Raw genomic sequence first — 14,949 nt, 5'->3', positions numbered from 1 at the left:
CACAAATAAACACCCCAAACTTTCACAGCACAGTTTAGCCTACACATGACCTTCAGGGACAAAGCACTCATCTGGAGAGGTGTACACTGCAAGGGCATGATTTTATGCCATTTTAAATGTGCCCCACTAATAAAGGTCCCTTTAGAAACACTGACCAACTTTTTCTTTCCTACCCTGTCACACTATTGTTTAAAGGCAGTCAAAAACGAGATATTTCTGTGTTTTATATATATTTCCACAATTGTGAAAATTATGATAATACCATTTTAGTGTAAGAGCTGTTTGGAAAGACCACCTGAAATTGCAGCCTGTTTTGGTGGGATGGAGTTTTGGCCCACCCTGGTGACATCACCAGGCAATGAATTAGTTAATACACCAATAAGAAAGAGAGATCCAAATCTCTCAGCCAATAACAGCTAATTAGTTTCAATTTCCCCCTCCCCACTCAGACCACTCCCAAGACAGTCCTAGCAAAATTCTTGCTTGAAAAATTGCTCTTTGCTAAGAAGCTATTTTTGTTTCTTGTTGACTAGTTTTTTTTTACAGTAATGTACTTAATTGTTACTCAGAAATTATTTGATTTTGAGATAAAACGGCTGCAGGGTTTCCCGAACTCTGTCCTAGGGCCCTCCTGGGTACATATTTCAAATAGCCAACTCATCACCAAACTTTGATTATTTTAATTAGCTGTGTAGCGCGAGGGCAAAAACCAAAACGTGTACCCGGGGGGCCGGACCGAGTTTGGGAAACCCTGCTCTATAGGGTTGACCTATAACTATAGGGTTGAACTGCAGCTTTAACATTGCCCTATAGAGAGCGGTAGACATTTCGATAAAACTCTCTTGGCTGCACACTGCACGCACCCATACTTTAAAGGGGAGGGGCCTATGTAGTATTGCTGTCTGTTACATTTCCCAGTCGTGGCAGTGGAACGTGCTAATATTTCCAGAGTGGAAAGCTCGAGTATTAAGCGCTCATTTACTCCGTTTCTGAAATGGTCTGCTCAACGCAGCATGTTTACAGATGGCTGGTTAACATTTGACGTCTGATAAGTTCTAAACTGCGCTGTGCGTTAAATTCCTAACGGTGAGCTATCGTACGACTACCGCCGGTAGCCAGGGACTCTGGTTGGATTTGACACTTGTATCCGTCCGACTGTCACGGAGAAGGCACCTATTCGTCTGCGGCAAGGTGAGTGCTGCTGTCCTCATGTCAACACGAGCTGTAAAGCCCATACGAATGGTGTCCGTTCATTACTATTACTCCATTTCTTAGCAGCAAGGTCAGTCTGTGCAGTCAGACATAATCTGGAATGCGAGGCAACACTTTGCTAACACAGTTTGGCCTCGTTTTGTAGCCATGTGAATTGAGCTCTTAATCACTTGGTAGCAATGCAACTTGCGTAGCCACTGTAACATTGTGAAACTGTTTTGTTACAGGGGGCGTGTGATCTTGCCATAGCCGTAATGAGAGTTTTAGAAGCCTAGTTATTTTTGATGCAGTACTTTTCATATTAATGTCTTCCCAGTGAAATGTGTTTCTGGTTTGCGCGGTCAAAGTAAACATTCCTTTGGAATGACATCCGTAGTTTTGGTATTTTATTAGGATCCCCATTAGTTGTTGCAAAAGCAGCAGCTACTCTTCCTGGGGTCCACATGAAACATTACATATTACAGAACATTAATAGACAAGAACAGCTCAAGGATAGAACTACATTAAAAAAAAGTTTTGCACGTTCACAACAGCCATTGGGGTTGTTATGAACGTGGAAAGCCCAGGTACTCATATAAGAACAATGTTAGCCCCCCCAAAAAATAACATTTATATTATTTACGTGTCTATTATTAGCGTAACTCGAAGCCTATAATAGCTTACAAAAAGGCCTATGTGGAATTATAGGCATATAGCCTAAATCTCTCTAGCCTACATTTCTAAGTTAATTTAGCCACGTTGATTGTCATATGGTTCCTTTCAGTGAAGGCTCCTCAGTGGAGTGGGAGGACTATCCTCAGTGAATTTCATAAATATTGGAACATTTAAAAAGAGGGATGTTATGTTAGCTTGCTGGCAATGTCTATCCAACACTAGAACTCTTCCAAGTCAAGGTAAGCTTTTGGTTTTATACGTTTTTTGCCACCGGTGGCCTGCCCTAAGTGTACACTATACTGCATGATTGTAACGGGTTTACTAGCGTTAGTGTCAGTAGATATGTTGACTATGAGGTGACCACGATGTAGTCTGTGCCTAGCGGTTAGCAGTCATGATAGTTTGGCTTGGAAAGGTTTTTTCGCCTGGTCACAGAGAGCTGATGTGTTTTGCACTGAAGTCCACAAGTGAAGGGAAAAGGTGAGAGGAGGACAGCATGTAGATAGTTGCCAGAAGGAATTATATGTATATACAAGGAGCAAAGTGATCATGCTGTTTTTACATGGCTGCTATGAAAGTGAACTGTGTTTGACTAACATTGTAAACTTTAATTCATGGACTAGGTTGTAGCAACCCCATGACGGGTACAGGGAAAATTCGAATATCACGCAGTAGCCTAAACCTATCAATGTTACAATGAGCTGGGTGAATGGAAAAGGAATGACAGTCATCCAATTTGCTGTAATAGAAGTAAGGCCATGCTCATTTGAAAAATACATCCTCCTCCCACATCTTAAAAACTTCTTATGGCTGCAAGCCCGAAGCCGGGCACAATATGACAACAGCCACTTCAAGTGCAGGGCGCGAAATTCAAAATATATTTTTTAGAAATATTTAACTTTCACACATTAACAAGTCCAATACAGCATTTGAAAGATAAACATCTTGTGAATCCAGCCAACATGTCCGATTTTTAAAATGTTTTACAGCGAAAACACCACGTATATTTATGTTAGCTCACCACCAAATACAAATAAGGACAGATATTTTTCACAGCACAGGTAGCATGCACAAAGCCAACCTAACTAACCAAGAACCAACCAAACTAACCAAGAAACAACTTCATCAGATGACAGTCTTATAACATGTTATTCAATAAATCTATGTTTTGTTTGAAAAATGTGCATATTTGAGCTATAAATCAGTTTTACATTGCAGCTACCATCACAGCTACCGTCAGAAATGGCACCGAAGCAGCCAGAGTAATTACAGACACCAACGTCAAATACCTAAATACTCATCATAAAACATTTCTGAAAAATACATGGTGTACAGCAAATGAAAGACAGGCATCTTGTGATTCCAGCCAATATTTCCGATTTCTTAAGTGTTTTACAGCGAAAACACAATATAGCATTATATTAGCTTACCACAATAGCCAGAAACACAAGCCATTCCCCAGCAGCAAAAGTTAGCGATCGTAACAAACCAGCAAAATATATATAATTTTTGACTAACCTTGATAAGCTTCATCAGATGACAGTCCTATAACATCAGGTTATACATACACTTATGTTTTGTTCGAAAATGTGCATATTTAGAGCTGAAATCAGTGGTTATACATTGTGCTAACGTAGCATCTTTTTCCCACAACGTCCGGATATTTTTCTGACACTTTTTCTGACACACATATTCTGACCAAATAACTATTCATAAACATAACTAAAAAATACATGTTGTATAGGAAATGATAGATACACTAGTTCTTAATGCAATCGCCGTGTTAGAATTCTAAAAATAACTTCATTACGATATGCAGTTTACGTTATGGCGAGAGCGTGCCCAAAACCTGGCCGCAACCTACTAGTACAACATGTTCGACAGATATATGAAATAACATCATAAAATGGGTCCTACTTTTGATGATCTTTCATCAGAATGTTGTACAAGGGGGTCCTTTGTCGGGAACAATCGTTGTTTGGATTTAGAATGTCCTCTTCTCCAGTCAATTAGCACGGAAAGCTAGCAAAGTGGCGCTAAGCTCTCCTTCGTGAACAAAGGCACACAACGCAACACGCCTAACGTCCCGAAAAAATTTCAATAATCTAATAAAACTATATTGAAAAAACATACTTTACGATGATATTGTCACATGTATCAAATAAAATCAAAGCCGGAGATATTAGTCGTCCATAACGACAGCTTATCAGAAGGCAAATCCAGGTCCCTTCACGCGCTCTCCAGAAAACAGGAAACTGGTGACACGTCATGCCGAGAGCTATTATTCGACCCCAGATCAAGTTACACACTCCATTTCTTCTCTCACTGCTTGTCGACATCTAGTGGAAGACGTATGAAGTGCATGTATTCTAATAAATATCAAGGACATTAATAGGCAGGCCCTAGAACAGTGCATCGATTTCAGATTTTCCACTTCCTGTCAGGAAGTTTGCTGCAAAAGGAGTTCTGTTTTACTCACAGATATAATTCAAACGGTTTTAGAAACTAGAGTGTTTTCTATCCAATAGTAATAATAATATGCATATTGTACGAGCAAGAATTGAGTACGAGGCCGTTTGAAATGGGCACCTTTTATCCGGCTACTCAATACTGCCCCTGCAGCCCAAACAGGTTAAATGGCACCGACCGCCACTGGTTCCTTTAAATATTTGCTAGTTCCCCAAACACTGAATAGCCAGCCCACAGTTATTGTTCTGCAAAAACACTGTTCAAAGGTAAATTACACTGCCAATAAGTAAGGCTATATTTCACCTTGTAGGGTTATAGTTTGTACAGCTTATAAAACATCTAAGAAATTACTGTCCATTGGAACTTTTCCAAGTAGCCTATATAGGTCTACTATCACAAAAAATACATTTCTGATCAAATGTTATCCTACTCTTTATAGTAGAAAGAAAATAAACAATTTTCTCTTTGAATTGAAAGAATATGACTTTGAATGAGTATCCTATTATTTAAATGAATGAGTTTTTTTGTTTTTGTTGTGCTAACCAGTGGGAAATGAAAGAGTTCAGTTGTTGTCCCAATAGTCTGCATTCATTGCACCAGTTATGTCAGAAGCTACAAGGCAGCAGGTTAACCCTGTCTGCTCAGGTCAACACTGCACCACCAATGCATAACTTTAGCCCAATATGTCGCGCATGGCAGTTCATCAACTGAGAAATAAAAAAATAATATTTACACAACAGTGTGAGATTGAGGCCCACAATTCGGAATGCCCCCCCCACCCCTCAAACATCCTATATGTTCCTGCATGAATGCCCCACCCCTCGAGCATGCCATCTTCATGCTTGTGTGACAGTTTTGATATTTCGGGTTTCCCCTGATTGTCTATGCGGTTAAAATGTGTGTCAAAAGGGAAATAATAGTATTATCAGAGTTCTTCGGGAAGGACAACACTGTCCTAGCTAGCTACCTATCCCGCCTGCTGGGTACTGGAGTCCTAGCTAGCTAGCTAACATAGTGTCCTTTGCTCTCCCCTGCCGGACACCTGCTCTCGCTGTCGTTAACATAATTGCGGGAAAGCAGTGCCCAACAGGCAGGGGTAAAATACACTGTCTACCGGTATCCTAGCCAGCTAGCTACCTTTGTCGCCCCCCGCCTCATCTTCTTCTGTGGGGTTTATCGGCGGTTGGCATCCAACGTTATAGTGCATTACCACCACCTACTATACTGGAGTGCCCTGCCTCCCACCTGTATACTGGAGTCCCTTGCTTAAAAATGGACCAATAGAAGTATAAATTGCCCACATGCAGGAATACCCCAAATTGTAGGCCATAATTACACCCTTCTCAGTTTATATGCATGGTATAGCCGCTATAGACAGGGAACAAGGTGTAATAAACGGTAATGACTTCATATAGAATGTAGTGCCTATGTTATAAATAGTATTGGTATCAAATCTATTTTTAAATTACCTTTTTTTCTCATAGTCGTCCATTTGGGAGCGATTGACCGTTAAATCATCATATTAACCCGACCCTAAACAGGGACATTGACCTATTTCAAATTTGTTACCGTGGTGATCTTATAAATAAGCCTTTCTGGCTGTTTTAAAGGCAATGCCCCATTTTTAGACCTTGACTTCCAGACATGATTGCAAACACAAGCCTCTGACAAAGTTGTAGTATGCTAGGGGTTCCTGTAGACTTCTGGTAATTGCGTTAGCGCTAGTTAGCATTTCCTTGTGAAACTACCTCTTAATAACTTACTTCATACTGGACGCGGATACATAGAAATGGTATCCATACGTTCATCTGACTCTTGGTAATTATATACAGGGCTTCATTGCCAAAATCCAGAACTATCCCTTTAAGGCTGGATCAGTAATAACTCTCTGAGGACTGGCATTGTTTTGAGGGAAAGGCAAACGGGAAACCCCCACATCAGTGTTGTGATGGGACGGAGGACTTAACAAGCTCCACTCTGCTGGGTCTATCAGGGAGGGCCGTCAGGCGTTGCCCACGTGAGAAAGTGGCCTGTCTGCCCGGGGAAGACATTAAAAGACGCAGTCACCCGCTCCACCACTAGCAGTGCTATAGGAGCTGAGGGCCAATTCTCTAGCTTTCTTTCTCCTCTGAAGGATACACTTGATCGCTCCACTCCTCATGGATTTAAAATTGAATGGCTGGCGAAAGAAGCATGGTGAAAATAAATTCTCATCATGCTTACACAGATCCAATGCTGTCCTGCTTCTCATGTACAGGGTGAACACAGGGACAACTGATCCCAAATCTGTTTTGCATGGAGAGTAATTGGAGTGGAGGAAATCTCTTGATTGGGTAAACCCTGTTTTCCCCGCTCGGCTTGCCCAGCTTATATAGATTCAAGCCGGGTCATCAGAGTTAAAGAAGTTGTTCACTATTTTACAACTTGATGTTAGATGGTTCCTCACTCTGAAAGTAGTCTATGGGCCAGGGGAAACTGAAATCCATAGTTCGGTTCTCTTTAAACAGTCATTACAAACTTCAGCTAACTTTAGCCACCTCTAGCTAAAAATCAATGGAAGTGAGGTAAGCATGTTTAAATAAAATGTAATGTCCAAATCACCTGAAATCAACTCTATGTTTGGTTTGATGTTACTTAAAGCTGCAATATGTAACTTTTTGGGCATCTCGACCAAATTTCCCATTTGAGTTTTCTTATGCGAGTGATGTCAGAATTCGCTCACTGTCCCAAAATGTATTGTTATGCAACAGGACAGTTTTATTTATTTTATTTTTATTTAACGTGTCAATTCAGTTAAGAACAGATTCTTATTTACAATGACGGCCTACCCTTGTTCAGGGGCAGAAAGACAGATTTTTACCTTGTCAGCTCGTGGATTCGTTAACCTGGGCTGCCCTCAAATCAAGGCACTGCCTGCTAATTATCTATAGATTATGTATCAACTTGTCAATTTTATATGATTTTAGAACAACCGTTTGAAATTAGGTGCATTCCGCCTCACTAATTCACATAGAAGTAGCCTATTTCACTGTGGCGGACATTTTTACGTTTGAGGCATGTTATGCTAATGTAAGGCAAGGAATAGCTAGATGAGCCGGACAAACTTCTCTCTTCGATGAGAGCTCAAGCACTCCCCCAGTGTTTCCTCAGGCCAAGTTTGCAGACATTTGCACATCTCCAGTTAGGACAACCTGGCCGAACTTTCCACCCAGACGCATTTTCCGGCTAGCGCCTGCGTTGTCTTCATTGTTGTTTTCCTTACTAATATTTACTGTGTGCGTTCTTATTAAAGTGCCTTATTACCTTTATCGTAATACAGTTTATGTATATCGTGTTATGTCTTTTTCTATTGTAGCCCCCCTGTATTTATGTATGGAGCATAATGTATTCTGCTTGTATTCCTTTATAACCGTGGACACGCGAGGTACTGATTTTCATAATGGTGTTATGCTCAGTTGTGCTTATCTAGTTACATTTTTCTATTACTTCTGTAAAACATTGCTAATGGTGTCAAATAAGTATGTAGCTTGTGTCGTATCCTTTTGAAGCTGCCCTGGCCCTATCATGACCATTGCGTTGGCCTGTGTATTAATTTAGCTTCTTTAGCATAGCTCTGCCCGGCCCTCTTGTGGAGCGCTTCAGTCATGTTACTTCATTGCAACAGTGTATTATTACTATATCCTGATTTTATTCTAATGACTAATAAATTCTCTTTATTCTGTACTTTCAGAACCCACACACACACAGTATTGAATATAACGTGCCAACATCATAGTTGGAACTGGACATATTTCTTCCCTGAGATTGATGACTGCTTTTGCGTGCTAGCAACATACTGTTTGGAGAGGGATGAGGGAGAGGAGAGGCTAAATATGACTGCTTGTGTTGGCTCCGTCTACTCCGTTAGCGCTAGGACTAATGTAGCCTACGTTTCCCGATTTGGATGAGAATTGTGTTATGCTGTTGCTACTTCTGTGAATGTCTAAACATTGCATCCAAAAGTAAGCTGACTCTCATTGAGGACATCACTTTGTACATTTTGCACAACGCTTGTGGGGGGGGGGGGAGGGAAAGTGGCCAGCTCAAACGCTGACTGTTGCGTCGATTGTAACTAGACGTTCTAATCACTGCAGGCACCACAGTAGAATGATCACACTTGTGTGTTCGTACGCGTTAAAGTGGAAATGACAAACTTTTAGAAGCCTTTTATAACCTTCAACAAGCTACAAGTTTGCATTTTCTGTTGTGCAGGAAACATCCTAAAACTACAGGATGATCACATTTTAAGATGCGGTAGCTGTGCCTCTGTTCTCCACAGGGCTTGGTATAGCTGAGCCTGGCTGTCACTGTCCCAGAGTGCTCAGTGGTGTAAATGCATGGCTCTTCTCCTCTCCTCTCTTGTGGAGGATTAGTGGGGCCTGTCTGTCGCAGATGGCTGATTAGTATAGGCCTCCTCCTGGAGCTGTTCCCACAAACAGGCCCTTGGCTCTCTCTGCCTTGCTGCAGTCACTGTGATGTAACTCCAAGATGCACATATGCATCAGGCAGCACTCACACACAAATGATCTTTATCATGTTTGGGTCTTTTTGATTGTTGATTTCTATTTTCTGGTTATGTTTTCTGAAGCCGAGCTGAACAAACAAGACATAATCATTCAAATGAGCTCTCTGCAGCGTGTAGCCTAGTAGATGGATGATTTGGTGGATGTTGATGTGATTAATGGTAAAAGGATATTCCCAATCAGCAGATGCAGGACCAACAGTACTGTGTCCCTGGACACCGATAATGAAGGGGCAAACCTCCACTAATGTCGCCGTGTAATGGCTTCACTTCCTGTTTAGGGTGGGGTGAACACCTGATTGGTCAGCGGCAGGGCTGTACATTTCTCAAAGCTTTAAATTGATGCATAGCAGTAAAATGTGCACAAGAGCCAAGCAAACCAGGCAGCCACTCTTGACTCCATTCCAAGGAATAAGGTGAGTCGTTTTTTTTTTTTTTTTTTTTCATGGCGCCTCTGCAGATGAGAAATTGTTATTCTGAAGCTGTAGCTTATTGTTTTGTTTAAATGTGTATGGATTTTTTGAAGTTTCTGCACACAAGGGCGTTGGCTATGCATTGAGTTTGGCCAAAATTGTGGGTGTTTTTAAAATCGTTTACCTCATATTTACTACCCAAAGACGAGGAGGGTTAACTGTTTTGATGTGTGTGTGTGTGTTCAAGCTCATTTGTGTGTGGAAATATGTTTACCACAGAATGACAGCAGTAAGCAACATTCCATCCTGAATTATGTTTTGTTTAAGAGCCTGTTCTGGCAATGTACAAGATGTTGGACCCTGGGAAACGACAGCATGCTCCCTCACACATGACATGTACAGTACCAGTCAAAAGGTTGGACACACCTACTCATTCAATGTTTTTTCTTTATTTAACTTTTTTCTACGTTGTAGAATAATAGTGAAAACATCATGATTCCATGTGTTATTTCATAGTTTTGAAGTAACCAAAAAAGTGTTAAACCAAAGGAAAATCAATTTTATATTTGAGAATTCAAAGTAGCCACCCTTTGTCTTGATGACAGCTTTGCACACTTGTGGCATTCTCTCGACCAGCTTAACTTGAAAAGGTTTTACAACAGTCATGAAGGAGTTCCCACGTATGCTGAGCACTTGTTGGCTGCTTTTCCTTCACTCTGCATTCCAACTCATCCCAAACCATCTCAATTGGGTTGAGGTCGGGTGATTGTGGAGGGCAGGTCATCTGATGCAGCACTCCATCACTGTCCTTCTTTCTCAAATAGCCCTTGCACAGCTTGGAGGTGTGTTGGGTCATCTTCCTGAGCGGTATGATGGCTGCGTGGTCCCATGGAGTTTATACTTGCGTACTATTGTTTGTACAGATGAACGTGGTACCTTCAGGTGTTTGGAAATTTCTCCCAAGGATGAACCAGACATGTGGAGGTCTACAATTTTTTTTCTGAGGTCTTGGCTGATTTCTTTAGATTTTCCCATGATGTCAAGCAAAGAGGCACTGAGTTTGAAGGTAGGCCTTGAAATACATCTACAGGTACACCTCCAATTGACTCAAATTATGTAAATTAGCTTATCAGAAGCTTCTAAAGCCATTACATCATTTTTGGGAATTTTCCAAGATGTTTAAAGGCACAGTCAACTTAGTGTATGTAAACTTCTGACCCACTGGAATTGTGATACAGTGAAATAATCTGTCTGTAAACAATTGTTGGAAAAATTACTTGTCATGCACAAAGTAGATGTCCTAACCGACTTGCCAAAACTATAGTTTGTTAATTAACAAGACATTTGTGGAGTGGTTGAAAAATGAGTTTTAATGACTCCAACATAAGTGTATGTAAACGTTTGACTACATACATACATACATACATACATACATACATACATACCGTACCAGTCAAAAGTCTGGACACACCAAGTTATTCAATGGTTTCGTTATTTTACTTTTTTCTACATTGTAGAATAATAGTGATGACATCAAAACTATGGAATAACACATGGAATCATGTAGTAACCAAAAAACTATTAAACAAATCAAAATATGTTTGAGATTCTTCAAAGTAGCCACCCTTTGCCTTGACAGCTTTGCACACTCTTGGCATTCTGTCAAACAGCCTCAAGAGGTAGTCAGCTGGAATGCATTTCAATTAACTTCTCTAGGGTATGTGGGACGGTAGCGTCCCACCTCGTCAACAGCCAGTGAAACTGCAGGGCGCCAAATTCAAAACAGAAATCCCATAATTTAAATTCCTCAAACATACAAGTATTTTACACCATTTTAAAGATACACTTGTTGTAAATCCAGCCAAAGTGTCCGATTTCAAAAAGGTTTTACGACGAAAGCACACCAAACGATTATGTTAGGTATGAGCCAAGTCACAAAAAAAGACCTCTCTTTGGCTGGAAAAATGGCTGAGTAACAAAAAGCAGAAATAGAGATAAAATTAATCACTAACCTTTGATGATCTTCATCAGATGACACTCATAGGACTTCATGTTACACAATACATGTATGTTTTGTTCGGTAAAGTTCATATTTATATCCAAAAATCTGAGTTTAGGCGGGACGCTACTGTCTCACTTGGCAAAAATCCAGAGAAAATGCAGAGCGCCAAATTCAAATGAATTACTATGAAAATTACTATAAAAATCTAACTTTCATTAAATCACACATGAAAGATAACAAATTAAAGCTACACTGGTTGTGAATCCAGCCAACATGTCAGAATTCAAATAGGCTTTTCGGCGAAAGCAAACGATGCTATTATCTGAGGATAGCACAATAGTAAACAAAGGCAGAGAAGCATATTTCAACCCTGCAGGCGCGACACAAAACGCAGAAATAAAAATATAATTCATGCCTTACCTTTGACAAGCTTCTGTTGTTGGCACTCCAATATGTCCCATAAACATCACAAATGATCCTTTTTTGTTCGATTATTTCCGTCGATATATATCCAAAATGTCCATTTATTTGGCGCGTTTGATCCAGAAAAACACCGGTTCCAACTTGCTCAAACGTGACCACAAAATATCTCAAAGGTTAACTGTAAACGCTGCCAAAAGAATTCAAACTACTTTTGTAATACAACTTTAGGTATTTTTTAACGTTAATAATCGATCAAATTTAAGACGGGATGATCTGTGTTCAATACAGGATTAAAACCAACTATAGCTAGCTTTCTGGTCACGCGCTTCTATCTAACAGGACACTTCAAGTGACTCTCATTCAAGATGGCTGTACTTCTTCATTACACAAAGGAATAACCTCAACCAATTTCTCAAGACTGTTTACATCCAGTGGAAGCAGTATGAACTGCAAGCAGGTCCCTTAGAAATCTTGTTTCCCAATGAAATCTCATTGAAAAGAGTGACCTCAAAAAAAAAAAAAAAAAAATCTGAATGGTTTGTCCTCGGGGTTTCGCCTGCTAAATAAGTTATGTTATACTCACAGACATGATTCAAACAGTTTTAGAAACATCAGAGGGTTTTCTATCCAAATCTACTAATAATATGCATATCTTATCTTCTGGGGATGAGTAGCTGGCAGTTGAATTTGGGCATGCTTTTCATCCAAAATTCCGAATGCTGCACCCTACCCTAGAAAAGTTAACAGGTGTGCCTTGTTAAAAGTTAATTTGTGGAATTTCTTTCCTTAATGGGTTTGAGCCAAGTGTTGTGACAAGGTATACAGAAGATAGCCCTATTTTGTAAAATACAAAGTCCATATTATGGCAAGAACGGCTCAAATAAGCGAAGAGAAATGACAGTCCATCTACTTTAAGACATGAAGTTCAGTGAATTCAGTCAGTAATGATGGACTGTTGTTTCTCTTTGCTTATTTGAGCTGTTCTTGCCATAATATGAACTTGGTCATATATTTTCACTTTGTCATTATGTGATCTTGTGTGTAGATGGGTGAGGGGGGGCGGGGAAATCTATTTAATCCATTTTGAATCCAGGCTCTAACACAACAAAATGTGGAATAAGTCAAGGGGTTTGAATACTTTCTGAAGGTCCTCTGTAATAGCCTACTGATCATAACATCAATGCAAATGGGTCTAATTTGTGATCACGGATGTTTTTAAAAGTAGTATTTTTAGGCACCTTCTGTGATCACGATTATTTATTTTTTTGCTGTCAGGACGCATCTCTTAACCTCTTTGGGCTAGGGGGCAGTATTTTGACGTCTGGATGAAAAGCATGCCCAAAGTAAACAGCCTGTTACTCAGGCCCAGAATCTAGGCTATGCATATAATTAGATTTGTAGATTTGTATAGAAAACACTCTAAAGTTTCTTAAACTGTTAAAATAATGTCTGTGAGTATAACAGAACTGATATGGCAGGTGAAAATCTGAGGACAAACCATCCCCCCCCAAAAGAAATTCAGCCTACCACTGTTTCCAATGGTTGTCATTTTTAATATGAGGCGAAACCTCACAGATTGCAGTTCCTAGGGCTTCCACTGGATGTCAACAGTCTTTAGAATGAGTTTCAGGCTTGTTTTTGGAAAAATTAGCTAGAATTTGTAGTTTTTCTAAGTGGCTCCCATTTTGGCTGTAGTGTTTTCATGCGCGTGGATGAGAGCGCGTTCTTTGTTGTTTATCTCCGGTAAAGACAATAACGATTCTCCTTCTTACATTTGATCGTTTATTTACGTATTAGGGTACCTGAGGTTTGATTTATAAACGTTGTATGACTTGTTTGGAGAAGTTTATTGGTAACGTTTGGGATTAATTTTGTATGCATTTTGAAGGAGGGAAACCGGTGGATTATTGAATGAAGCGCGCCAGCTAAACCGAGTTTTTGGGGATATAAAGAACGACTTTATCGAACAAAAGGACAATTTGTGATGTAGCTGGGACCTTTTGGCGTACCAACAGAAGATCTTCAAAGGTAAGGCATTTATATTATCGCCATTTCTGACTTTCGTGGCGCACCTGCCTGGTTGAACTGGCACCCCAATGGTGGAACAAACTCCCTCACGACGCCAGGTCAGCGGAGTCAATCACCACCTTCCGGAGACACCTGAAACCCCACCTCTTTAAGGAATACCTAGGATAGGATAAAGTAATCCTTCTAACCCCCCCCCCCCCCCCCCCTTAAAAGATTTAGATGCACTATTGTAAAGTGGTTGTTCCACTGGATATCATAAGGTGAATGCACCAATTTGTAAGTCGCTCTGGATAAGAGTGTCTGCAAAATGACTTAAATGTAATGTAATGTTGAAAAATGTTTTTAATGCTTTTGTGTGCGGGGCGCTGTCCTCAGATAATCGTATGGTGGGGTTTCGACGTAAAGCCTTTTTGAATTCCAACACAGCGGCTGGATTAACAAGAAGTTAAGCTTTATTTTGATGTATGACACTTGTATTTTCATGAAAGTTAAATATGACTTTCTGTAATTTGTATTTCACCGGATGTTGTCGAGTTGGGTCGCTAGCGGAACACCTGCGCCAGAACTCAGCTGCCAAGACGAAATTCAAAATAACTCAGTTGGCTAGTTCAGCTATCTGTCAAGAAATGGACAGGTTGTTACTTGATCCTACTGCTACAATTGGTAGAGTGAGGCTGTAACTCAACTTCCTTTCATATCTCTCTCCATTGCGCATATCACTTGTTGCTGTTTACTGCTACTAAGAGAACTACATTAGCTCAATGGTGATGATATTTGCTATCAAGCCATAAATGTGCATAACATCTAACAGAACGTGCATCATTTAAATATATTTTTTCCTACCTTCGCTCTCCTTGTTAGATATTGCACATTCCTGGCTTGTTGAAAACGAACACTTCAATAAAACGACGTCAATAGTAATTGTTGATACATACCTTAGTCTTATTGGGCAGCAACATGACAACTGTTGGAACCATGTCCCCCTCCTGCAACCTGTGAATGGTGTACACCTGGCTGAACAAAGGAGGGGTTGTCTTGAATGTTCATCTACAAACCGGTCCTTTTGAGTCGCACAGGTACTCCACGTTGCGTGTAGTTGAGAAGATCAGAATTATGTCTCGCCCGAGTTCAGAGAGGGATGTAGGTGCAGGGAGTGCCGTGTTCTTTTGTCGATGCTTCTGCAACAT

General features: G+C 40.3%; 1 protein-coding gene across 1 annotated transcript in view; it reads left to right on the top strand.

Moving 5' to 3' along the window:
- Positions 1 to 922: 922 nt before the first annotated feature.
- Positions 923 to 14,949, top strand: part of LOC120034138 (thyroid hormone receptor alpha) — a 111,690-nt gene continuing 97,663 nt past the window's right edge. Inside the window, exon 1 of the mRNA XM_038980585.1 lies at positions 923 to 1,191. The gene's annotated coding sequence lies outside the window, so the exon portion shown is untranslated. The remainder of the gene's footprint in view (positions 1,192 to 14,949) is intronic.

The sequence above is a fragment of the Salvelinus namaycush genome, chromosome 3, assembly GCF_016432855.1.
Source record: "Salvelinus namaycush isolate Seneca chromosome 3, SaNama_1.0, whole genome shotgun sequence".
Taxonomy (NCBI): Eukaryota; Metazoa; Chordata; class Actinopteri; order Salmoniformes; family Salmonidae; genus Salvelinus; species Salvelinus namaycush.
This window is presented reverse-complemented; position numbering and strand designations above follow the sequence as displayed.